We start from the raw sequence: 12,378 nt of genomic DNA on the forward strand, positions 1-12,378 counted from the left end.
TCTTTGATCTCTTTATTAACCTTTTTTTTCATATGATTCATGTCTTGATCTCTTTATGATTATTTACATGTTTAAACAATTAATATTTTACATAACAATAATGTACATTTTTTAATATTTATAATTATAATAAGGGCTTTTTAATAATAAATATATTATTTAATGAAATATTTAATTAGGGTGAAAACAAACGTCAAAGACATGCAACAGCCTTTGGTTCTTGAGCCGCCCCCACCTCGGTCTTCACACCAACGATTGGTCACTCGTCCCCTTTCTTTCCTCCGTGACGTCATTACCCTTTTAGATCTGATCTTCAAGGAGTACCCACGCGCCATATCCTTATTTTTCATTGGACTCAATCGTCTCTCATCATTCGTCTCCTCCACGCTCTCACCTTTGACGTGGTAATAACTTCTCCCGTCCGTGACTTGTAGCCCAAAGCGATGGGGAAGGGTGGGTTTCTGGTGGGCTGACCCGTATCCGATCTTCTATTTAAAACAGTGTTCTTTTCTTTTTCCAATTTTTTTTTAGATTTATAAAATAAATTAAAATATAATTTTAACAATATTTGCGTTATTATTTTCTGATTTATCTGATAATTAAGGGTATACTATTTGGTAATTATACATTGTCTAAAATTTTGAGGAATTGTTCCGATTATGACTCCAATATATCAAAATCAAATCATAAATTATCGAACAAAATAACGTGACTTTGGCTTTTCTATCAACGAAAAAGAACTTGGATACACGGGCGGAGCCATGTTTTGCTCCGCCCAGATGACTTGTTTTTTTTCGATATTTTTTATACATAAAATTTTGTCTTATTTTTCGGTATTTCGAGGTTCTATTTTTCAATATTATAGTTCAACAATGATTTAGAAAATTCTATTTCTGATAGAAATAATAGACGGGCTCCGCCACTGCTCGGATGTATTGTGTGAATTGAGTTATAATTAAGTTTACGTACAGATGTAAGTTCATCACATTTGTGAGGAAAGTTCACGTCAAATACACACACAGAGAGGAGAGATATACAAGTACTCTGTGTGTGTGTGTGTATATATATATATAATTCAAATATACTTAAGTACTATCTATGCATGGCATCACATGTTGATAGGCCCTACTCACGATAAAATCAGTGATACGACTTTGAAAGGAATCCGGGAAACCCTAAAAACTTTCCCTCCCAACTCATTAACAAAATTTGTTGTAAATCTATACTATAAATTAAGAATGCTCCTAATAGTGACAAGGCAAAAACTTGTGTGAGACGGTCTCACGGGTCGTATTTGTGAGATGGATTTCTCCATGAAAAAGTATTACTTTTTATGCTAAAAATATTACTTTTTATTGTGAATATGAGTAGAGTTAACCCGTCTCACAGATTAAGTTCCGTGAAACGGTCTCACATTAGACCCACTCTAGTCACAAAATAGAGACTAAATTTTTTTTCCAAATTTGTCCTTACATAATATCAATATTACACTTTTATTTTTGCTATTTTTTTTTAAAATTTAACAAACATTTTTTATTTTTTTAATTTTAACAATTCAAATAGCACTTTAGTCTCTCGATAATTATAAAAAAAATTATACATATATGCATCGCGTGTGTAGAATAACTAGTATATATTTAATTATTCGGTCAAATTAGTCGGTTTTGGTCAAACTTGAAGAAAATGATTTCGCAGGGGCGTTGGGTGGTACTGATAGCTACGATACTGAATCACTGATACAAAGTAAGAAGCCCTTTGTTTTGGTTCCAAGTATAGATGTATAAATATTGCACAAAGATATATAGATGTTATTATTGTCGCATATACATATTGGGTATATTAGAGTATTTTAAGTTTATATTTTGTATTATTTTTCTATATCTTGTTTTCATTTATCTTTTGTAATATGTTACGTTTGTTAGGTTGTAAATTCATTTTTTGAGATATATGAAAATTATATTTGTTTATACATGGTATATATGAAGAGTCTTTGGCCTACTCCACTAACCCTAACCTTAGCTCTTGAGCCGCCATCGCCGTCGTCGCAGCCCCCACTCTTCCATCTTTTTCTCCCCCTTTCTTCCAACATCCCTATGGCTGCCTCCCCTAGTGCTACTGCACCTGTTACTCCGATTTTCTTTAATGTTGCTGCTCATGCGCCCTTGAAGCTAACCTCCAACAATTATCTCCCATGGCGTCTGCATTTCATGACCCTCGTTATTGGTCCTGATATGTTTGGTTTTGTTGATGGTTCTCATCTATGTCCGGAAAAATTCAACACTCTACTTTGAGGTCACGATTTTTGAGCATGTAACTATTTATTTAATTATAGATATATATAAGATTGTATTTTCAAAATTTCGGTATTATTGTAAATAATAATAAATTCGAAAATATAACATGGTATTTGAAATTCTCAAGCCAATAAATGCATTAAATTCGAAAATGCAGTACACAATAATCAATGATTTCGAAATTTAAGCTAAGATGTCAATCAAATTCGGAAGAAAATATTACACGCAAGATAACTTTTTCCCAACAAGAAAGCTAATAAATTCAATAGAGTCTATGCGTCATTAATATGCAAAAGAAAGCATTCCACGTTTGAAAGCTTTTTCGGTTCTTTTCCAAATCATTCCAATCTTCGAATATTTGTTGTCTCTGGTATCCCTGACTTTATCCCTACTCTCCACATAAACTTACCCACCTTTCTTCACCATGTGTCTTACTTTGTTGGTGCTGGATCCTCTCCTGGAGTGCTGCCTGGTGTGCCTTTGGAACATTCCTTGCCTAGAGATTCTTCACCACTTTGTTCCCCCAACCCGAGTCCTGTAACACTAGAAACCCAACATGTACATCTCCGCAACCTTAGTCTATATATCTCCCGCGACCAGCCTTGCCCCTGCCATCATATCTCACATGCCTAACCCTCCCAACTCCTGGTCTTCCCTACACCAACACTTTCAGTCATGTGGAAAAACCCACTATTATATTGTTTGTGTTATTATGTCGCTTGCGATTTCAAAGCGAATAATGTGTTTCTTCAGGGTCATTTGGATGACTGTGTTTATATGGCTCAATGGCCCGAGTTTGTTGAATCTAATTTTCCTTCCTATGTTTGCAAGTTGAACATTCCCATGCATGTGAATAATGTGTTTCTTCAAGGTCATTACTAGTTTGGTTCTTCATTTTTTTTTCCTATTTTCGAAATCGATATTGTCAAATTTTAGTTTTAACATATTATTTTTATTTATGTAATTTTAGTCTTTTTGACAATTTTCATCATCGATATAGTAATATATCAGTACTCTTGATAGAAAAAGATTAAAATTTTCAAAAAAAAAAAAGATAATAATTAAAAATAGATAACCGAAATTTAACAACATAAACAACCAAAATCTTAAAAAAAATAAATACTTAAAACCAAAAAAAATCCAATTTTTCTATAATAAGATGCAAAAAGAGTGATTCATGGTCGATAATTGATATTCGAATCATGTCATGGAAAAGGTTGGTGGTGCTCCCGTCTATCCTAACATGAAGGGTTTTTAGGGTGCCTCGATCTCTTACATTTTTCATTTTGTTTCTTTGTGTTCAGCTTGTCCTTTCTTCAATCTTTTCAACTTATTTGTTGTATATATCAGAAACAATATTATTTCACAACAATCTAATCAACCAACTTTAATTTGTAATTCATATATGTCCAGGAAAAAAAAAAAGAATTTTATTAAAAAATTCAAAAAAAACTCAAAAAAAAGGGAAACATATTAATTTGTGGCATCTTGTAATTAATTTAGATTTATATGTGTTAAATTAAAGGATTTAGATCCTCTAGTGTGTTGAAAACACAGCACTACGTGTTGTGCACTTTTTACACGAGATGATCACATGATCATCTCGTTTAATCAGACAACTTTTTAAATTTATCTCATATGGTGTGATGTCCACAAGATGATCATGTAATCATCTCGTGTAAAAAATACACAGCATCTGGTGCTCTGTTTTCAACACAGTAGATGATCCAAATCTTAAATTAAACATGCAAAAGATGCAGGTAAATATCAAGACAATATCAATTTACATCATTTAGAACAAAAAGACAATATGGAATTTTAACAAGAATATTGTAAGTCTTCTCTTTCATTTATAACTTCATATTATTAATCGATTGGAGCAAACTTTGGTCTCATTCCAAGAATATTAATAAATGTTCTTTCAATATTATTATTTTTTATTTCCGACAAGTGGGAAATTACATAATACATTTAAAATATAAAAAATATTTTATTAAATAATTTGAATTNATATATGGGAATGGGAATACATTACATATCCAAAATGACAGCTCGTTACTATGTGACAATTAAAGTTCACATGTCCGAAATTATTATTTCAAAAAATATATATCAAAAGCTACTTTCTATTCTCGTGCATGATAGGGATGTGACCTTCATTTTCATTTAATTTTCTCGAAACAAAAAATTATATAATTTCAATATATTCCAAGTACTAATTTTGCAGCTTTATATTTTGTCAAAGCACAACTGTATTTTACATGTGACTCCATCCATCAAAGGGACAATATATATATAGTACCGTATTCTTGACACAAATATGATTTTAAGTTCGTTTTAAGGATTTTAAGTGGAACACGAAATTATATAATATTGTCCTTGTTTTTTTTTTACAGAAATAAATTAATTTATATTATGATTTTTTACGATGTATGAATATCTATTCCAACATACCATTAATTTGATTAATTTTTTTGGCAATATTTTCATATAATTTTTATTCAATATATAATTATTAACATAAATGTTACCATTTTAATAACTTAATATGTTATAGACCAATTAAGTTTTTAATTTTTACAGACAGTATATTTGATCCATGCATGAATTTCCTCTTCTTATTGTTTCAGATATAAAAATTGTTCTTCAAAAAAAATATCAAAACTAGCTAGCAAGACAGACCAGCCTATCTTTTTTATGGTTTGAAAAATTACCAACCCAATTCGTTTTTTAGGTGACGGACCTGGCCGACAAGAAGCCTAGTTAATTATATGTATAATTTGGCATGTTGGAACGGACTGATAAACCATTTTACGAGTTGAAAAATTGTAAATCCAACTCACCTATTTTATATCTTGGGATGAGCTGATCCGACGAGTCTAGTTCATTTTGACATATCTTTTAATCGATTTCTATAAATAAATAAAAATCATTTTGATTTCTTAAATATTTTCTCGTACCTCCTTCCCGAAAACACCAGTCGAAATTGTAAATCCAACTCACCTATTTTATATCTTGAGATGAGCTGATCCGACGAGTCTAGTCCATTTTGACATATCTTTTAATCGATTTCTATATAAAAAAAATCATTTTGTTCTCTTAAATATTTTCTCGTACCTCCTTCCCGAAAACGCCGGTCGAACAAAATAATATCAGGGAAACCTAATTTTAATTTCATGAAGTCGAATGAAGCGAGGGTTATAATTTCGGGACAAAGTCAAGGACCACGCTTCTCGTGTTTCCATCGACCAAGTTGCTCTCATACAAACACGACGACTAATTAGATTTTATATTTTCCGCTCTCAGATAAAAATCCATTGTTATCGAGCTTATGCATACATTTTTTCACTATTTAATTATTCTTTTAATAATTTAATTTTTGGTCAAATATTAGCTCCAATTAATTCAATGGAGAGCAGCAACTTTTGAATGGAGGATATGATTACGTTCTGATTGAACTACATAATTCATTCAACATGCATGTAAGTTGAAATTACACGTAAATATTCGACTATGGAGCTCCGAAGTCTATGAATTTATCATTTAGTAAACAAATTCGATGCTTAATTTGTTATTATCAGTAAGTGGGAAAATATAGATTTAAAAAAAACAAATTTATAAGATTGATAAATGAAATATTTCAAAATTTCAACTTTTTTGCATGCCCATCGGCCATCATGTAATTACAACTCGAAGAATGTTTGATCTCACAAAGAAAATGTAATCAAACTTGTAACACAATATACTTTTAATTCGGTGTCACTGGAAAAACAATTATTTACATCCATTGATCAGCTAAATAAAAGAATAAATTTCTTGAATCCCACAACCTCAAAATCATGAGAATCAAAGAGGATCTCAATCCCGGGATTCGTCGATATTTTTTCCTCCGGTTATTAAACGAGGTGCCGTGGTTCCGGCACGGCTGGAAAAACTGCCTCCATTTTCAGCTAACGTACACCGGCCACGCCTCTTTCCGCCGGGAATATAAGTGCATGGACTGCTGCCGGAAGCCGGGACAGGACCCCTGGGAAGCGATTGAATCACGAGCCTTTTCTGACTTAGCCATTGCTCGCCTTCCATTGGCCTCGTAGCCAAAATTTCTTGACAAAATAGTGTTAAGAAAACCAATACTATCCCAAATTTGTTGCTAAACTTGAAGCTATGGCTATCATTAGCCATTATCACTATTTTTTTTAAAAAAAAAGATGTAAATTTTTTGTGATAAAATATGAAAATTTGAATGTTTTCACGTCACAAACAATTTGATTTGAATCGAGTTAAAATTTTATGTGAAGAACACGTATTTATATAGTGTTTGTATTAAGGTAGACATGTACAATGTTTGACTATGTAATTAGAATGAAAAGTTGAATGTTGGAAACACAGCGGAGCGCTTTAAATTAAGTTTGACGAGTAGCGTTGAATATTGGAATATTGCCAAACATTTCAATTAATAAATAATATAAGGGGTTGAAAGAGTCGAGTTTGCCGTGGGATTGTGTACGTGTTTGACTATATCTAACTAATTATATATACATATACAATATTTGAAATTAATATTTTAATTATTATTATATTATAGTTAATATAAAAAATATATATTTCTATGGAAAGAAATTTCAAGCTTAATTTAATACATATTTCTGATTTTAAAAATGCTAAAAAAATGGGTTTGATATTATGAGTGATTTAAATATCAGGCCTAAAAAATGGCAGTCGGACGGTCACCGTCTACCGCCTAGACGCTTAGGTAGCCATTCAGGCGGTGCCCAAAACAGTTTTTATTTTTCTGGCTAAATATCTTATTTTTCTTGTTCATCTCCATATTTCTCTATTAATAATTTTTTATATCGGGTTCAAACTCAAGATCGATAACATATTAATCATCTTTATCTGATACAAATTAATTGAAAAATGTCGAACAATCTTTTTAAAAAACTTTAAAATTATAAAATAAAAAAGTTCTATATATTAAATTAGGTGGCTAGCTTGACGGATTTTGAGTCACCTAAGCGATAGTTGTTTTATTTTAACAACGTCCATAGACATCGTTTTTTCTAAAAATCACGTTCAACGGATAGGCGCCATCATCATACTTACAAATGCGAGGAAAACGAGACCAAACATTTCAAATATCAGGCTATCCCGTTTCATATTAAGTGATGCAGCTTAAGTGCAATGTTGCGGTACTGAGAAAATGTTCATAATTTTTATATTTAATTCTTTGTGTGAATTTTTATCCCTTTTTTTAATTGTTTTTGCACACTAAAAAATTGGAATATTTTAGGGAAAAAAATGGTATCCCCTGGAAAATTTGGGTGTTTTATTTTAGGGATATTATTTTATTTATGATAATAGAAGTATTTTGCATAATTCCAAACACAGGCCAGGGGATTTGAAGTTGGAACCGACCTTCCTAGGATGCATATTCTTTGGGCTGCATGCCCATTGTCGGTAATTAGGGTTTACACAAGAAATGGATTCTAAATTATTACAGTGTCGATGACTTGTAGTTCTTCTTACGTTCGAGATTCAAGTAATTTGAATTTAAATGCCATAATTTTTTTTATATGAATCTATTTATATTTTAGTATACCAATTGATTTATTTAAATTCGTTCTTTTTTTTATATAATTCGATTCGATTATATATATGAATTTTACACATTGGCGGCAGCTGTTGAATTTTATAGTTTTGACATTGTGCCAAAAAATGTCAACGAAAATCTTATAAAATATGAGTGATATTTGAATTGTGTGCATTGTGTACACTGGAATGACGAGGGGAGTGTTGAATTTAATATTTTTCCTATTGGACCTCTTTTCCTATCCTCTTCCCCGGTTTATTACGGTTCAGAAGCCCATGAATTTTTCAAAGTTCTGGGCCTGTAGTCTCATCCTTCTTCTAAATATCGAATGATATCAGCTCGTTATAAAATATATTATAGGTTGTATTTGAACGAATGAATTTCAAATTTATAATAACAAATTCATTGATTTGTTTGAGGTAATTCACTTGACAATGAATTTCAAATTCTAAATAGTTATTTTTTAAGTCATTGTAATGAATTTCAAATTCATATCGACGTGAAATTATTTCAAATTCTCTTCTCAAATATCTTCTCAAATCCAAATCCGTCAATCAAAACGCAACCTTATAGTTTTTTACACATCTAAAATAAGAATTACCAAAACATAGTTGGCTATGCATGTATATGTTTAGTTCTATAAATATAATTCAAAACACAAAAACTTTAATTTTATTGAGATGTAATTTCGTTTACCTACAAATTTATTTAGTGCATATTAACGTTTCTTTGATTTTTCGGATTATTAAATTGGGGTTTTGTTTGGATTGATGGATTTGATTTGAGGATATATTTGATGAATGTATTTTAAATAAAACCAATCTCGGGTAAATTTGAAATTAACTACAAGTATTATTGAAATGAGCTTTATTTGAAATGAGCTTTATATTTTTTTTCAACAAAGAAAATCAAGAAATTTGAATCAAATCCCAAAGTCATCAATTTATGCACAACAAGAAATCAGAAATTCTCATTGAAAATTTTATTTAATATATTCACGTATGATGTAATGTATTGTTTGTAGTTATCATGGATCACTAGACATTTCATTCATGCTCCGAAATTCCGAATGCCCAAAAAGAGTTTGTAGGCCAAAATAGAAATTGACATTAATTTTTTAGAAATATTACTAAAAAAATTATTACAATTTTAAATTAATCAAAATATTATTGACAAAAACTTGTGTGAGATGGTCTCACGAGTCGTGTTTTGTGAGACAGATCTCTTATTTGAGTCATCCATGAAAAAATATTATTTTTTATACTAAGAGTATTACTTTTTATTGTGAATATCGGTAGAATTGACCCGTCTCACAGAGAAAGATCGTGAGACCATCACACAAGAGACCTATTCAATATTATCAAGCTAGACATCAATCAAGTCTAACTGTCCTAATGATATTTCGGTTGGCCGTTGCAAAATCCGATATTGTTTACCCCACTTTGAGATATGAGCATTTATATTATAATATATATATATATATTTTTTGACGATATATTCTATTATATATTTATATCCGTTATATCATCAATGTTACTTTAACGGTGGGCACAGTCGATAGACAATATATCATTTTCATATGTATTTATATTTCAACAATTGCATTAGTGAGAAGATTTGGATTTTTAATACTTAATAACTCGATTAAGTTATATGTCTTAAAACATCACACTTTAATAATCAAATTAAAACACAAAGGGAATTTTAATTAATTAATTAATCACATTCTTGAATTCTAATTCCTTTTTTTTAATAAAAAAATTAAAGCTTAGCTCCATCAGATAAAGACAAGAAAATTAATTATTAGGCCTTCATTTCATTCCATTTTTACACAAAAATTTTGGTGAGATGATCTCACGAATCAATTTAATGAAACAGATCTTCAATTTGGTTCACCTATGAATAAATATTATTTTTTATGTCAAAAATGTTACTTATTATTGTAAATATGAACATAATTGACTCATATCACATATAAATATATGTGAGATCGTCACACAAAAGATCGACTAAAGTGAATTATTAGTATCAGTACTAGTACTAACTATCACTAATTGGATCGTGGACCACCCCAATCGTTATCATTAAACCCCAAATAAAAATGTCTTTCATATAATGTTCGAGTTATTGTGAGTTGATATCTTGTTGAGCTTCATTTATTTTGCTCACATGCATGTCATTTCTCAATCAGCCCATATGCTACTTAGAGCTGAATCTAACGCTTGTAGTTGGCTTGCTCCCCTGCGCCTTTTCGGGTTCCACTTCTTGTTAAGGATGACAATTTTTCTCATATGCTTGGGAACTTGCGAGAAAAACTCAAAACGAGGACGGAAATTTTCGATTTTTTTGGGTTCAGATTTGGTGATTTTTTAAAATTCCCGAAATAGTTTGGAGCCCATCCTCCTACCCACGCGAAAATAATGATATTATTAGTATTAATAAAATAATATTATAATAAATAATAGATAATAATAAGTTTTGGTTTGGAGAATTCTCGTATTCGTCCTCATCTTGCTTCATTAATATTTTTGAAATGAGGATGAGGGCAGAGATGGGGATTCCTCGAACCTGCAAAAAACGGGGATCATGGCGGATGTGGAGATATGGAAGGAATTCAGGAACGAGAATGAAGATGATCACAAACCCGTCCTCGCCCTACCTCATTATCATCTCTTACTTCTTGTTTGACAATACTCAAATCAATTTGGAATATTTTTAACTGAAATTCCAATGCATGCATGAATTGTATACATTAGTGTCCCAGGTAAGTGTTATGTATTTGTACAATATTTAATTTTTTTTGGAATTTTTTGAAGATTAAATTATAAAAAATGATCTGTACTTCGGCAATTTTTAAAATTGACCATATAAAAAAGGAATAAAGAAAGAAAAATAAATAATACAGGCCATACCATCAGATCGATTTGGTCGGTCTACCTCCCTCCCCTCACACGTTGGTGCTTGTCCAATATTTGATTTTTTTTTAAAAATTTTCTTTGTTGTTTAAATTATAAAAATTTATCTGATATATTTTGACATTTTTTAAATTGACCATAAAAATAAATAAAAAAGAAAAAGAAATGGAAAATGAGAAAAAAAAGGTTATACCATCCGACTACTCTGGTTGGTTTCTACAAAGAGGCGTGGCCACAAAAATGGCAGCCTGGACGTATTAATTAACATACATATAATTTTAAAATATGATTAAAAATATAAAAAATCTAAACGCTGGTGAAGTAATTATGGCACAATGATGAATTGTTGATGATGGAGATGAAGATGTTGAGACAAATATTGAAAATGTAAGAGAACTTCACAAATAAGAATTTGTATGAGACGAATACGAAGAATATATCATGAATTTTGAGTTTGATTCTAATATATAAGAAGAATTGGAGAAATATGGATAAGAACAACAAGAAGAATTGGAGATGTAGGCTAAAAGAAAACTGTCCAGGCATTAGGCGGATATGAGTATATTAGTTGTTGAAACTGAGACTTGGACCTAACTCAATCCCAAAAGCTAGTTCAAGGAAGGAGGATTCTCCAAGTCCATATATGCAATTAACATGTATTTTATCAAACTGATATGAAACAACTNAGACACACACACTTTCTCCATCCCAATTAATTATATATAAACTTCATTTCGGTTGTCCCAAATACATAGTCCAGTTCATAGTTGTAGCATTTTTTTTTACACTATACTCATATCAACTAAGTTTGGAAATCATGTAGTCATTTTTTGAATGAATTAAATAAAAATAAAAAAAAAATACGAATTTTGTTTATAAATTTTTTTTCCAGTAATCTATGATACTCACTGAAAATTTAGGATCCGGTTCCAGCAAGTGACTCTAGTCTAAACGCAAGTTTCGAATTTGTCATGAGCCTGAAATGACGAAGAAGACCGTTAGAAGAGGGCCGAGAGGGTGTCCCGGTGTAGCCCATCCGACGCTCAAATCAAAGACTGAAGATATAAGGGGAGCAGCTAAGGGTGCTTTTGAAAAATAATATAATGAATATATGAATCGTACGCTCTAACTTGATATTTATAGGAGAATATTTGAGCCTGTCATGGGCCTTCTACCTTGACTAAAGATGGGTCGAAGCTCATGATCTGATGTGAGCTCGATTTCGATGGGCTCATCTATTAAGTATCAATCTAAGTTTCTTCTCTTCCGAATTTCACTAACATTTACGACTATATATGCCATTGCCAAGTGCTATCCTAGCTAATTTCGTACAATCCCAATCAATGAACAATAACTATTTAATGCCAAGTGCATTTAGTAACTTTGATTACATCACACTTTTAATGAATTCGTTGTGTTTCCTTATTTTTACCATCATTAAACATTCTTACCTGCTCGTCAACTGTGCTATTAAATACAAACATAGCTTCCCGCATTGTATTTTTTTCCCTAGTGGTCCTTATTTAATTTCCCCGCTTTACATCTANATACACACACACTCGATCGTGTTTGTGTCAAA

This window comes from Primulina huaijiensis, chromosome 8 (genome assembly GCF_012295235.1).
Source record: "Primulina huaijiensis isolate GDHJ02 chromosome 8, ASM1229523v2, whole genome shotgun sequence".
Lineage (NCBI taxonomy): Eukaryota > Viridiplantae > Streptophyta > Magnoliopsida > Lamiales > Gesneriaceae > Primulina > Primulina huaijiensis.